Genomic DNA, 626 nt, shown 5'->3' with positions numbered 1-626 from the left:
ATTATTGTTATTATTAAAATATACAAGGACGAAATATATTTTCTAGATTAGTTTTTTGCACTGAAGACGGCGGTACCATTCATTTTGCCCCATATGCTTCAGTTTTTCATTTTGTTTTTTGGCTATTTTTATTTCTTTTTTTTCTTTTTTTTTACTAGGTAGTGCACTGGTCCAGCCACACAGCTTAGAAGGAAAACTTGCACGCTACTGTAGGTTCCAAGAAAAATACTTGAACTGCCAAGAAATTCATACAACATATCTATTAGACTACTTTTAGAGGAGATTTCACATCCCTTTGTCACAAGGCTATTTGTGGTTTTGTTTTGTTTTATTACTTTTCCTCACAGCCAGTGGCTTTGAAACAGGTTAACGTTTATCAGGACATTTCAAGTACCAGCTAAAGGTATCATTTTTATCTGTCCTCCACTGGTTGTAGCCTCAAAAAAGATTTCTGACATTTAGTTGGTCGCTAGGCCTTACTGCGTATTATTATATTATTATTATATATATTGGGCAAGAATTCTTGGTTTAAATTGTGGCTACTGGCATGTGAGTTTGTATTTTTTTATTTTAATTTTTTATTTATTTATTTTTTTGACAAAATAATCAGGTATAATTTTATATAT

General features: G+C 31.2%; 1 protein-coding gene across 3 annotated transcripts in view; it reads left to right on the top strand.

Annotated features, from left to right (window-relative positions):
* The window catches only part of LOC144015677 (adenosine deaminase 2-A-like), a 17,684-nt gene extending 17,646 nt beyond the window's left edge, over window positions 1-38 (top strand). For all 3 annotated transcript variants that reach the window (XM_077515892.1, XM_077515895.1, XM_077515894.1), the window contains one exon: window positions 1-38. This exon is cut by the window's left edge and continues 392 nt beyond it. The gene's annotated coding sequence lies outside the window, so the exon portion shown is untranslated.
* Window positions 39-626: the final 588 nt, after the last annotated feature.

This window comes from Festucalex cinctus, chromosome 3 (assembly GCF_051991245.1).
Source record: "Festucalex cinctus isolate MCC-2025b chromosome 3, RoL_Fcin_1.0, whole genome shotgun sequence".
In the NCBI taxonomy this organism is placed as follows: Eukaryota; Metazoa; Chordata; class Actinopteri; order Syngnathiformes; family Syngnathidae; genus Festucalex; species Festucalex cinctus.
Note: the sequence above shows the minus strand (reverse complement) of the source record. Positions and strands in the feature narration are given on the sequence as shown.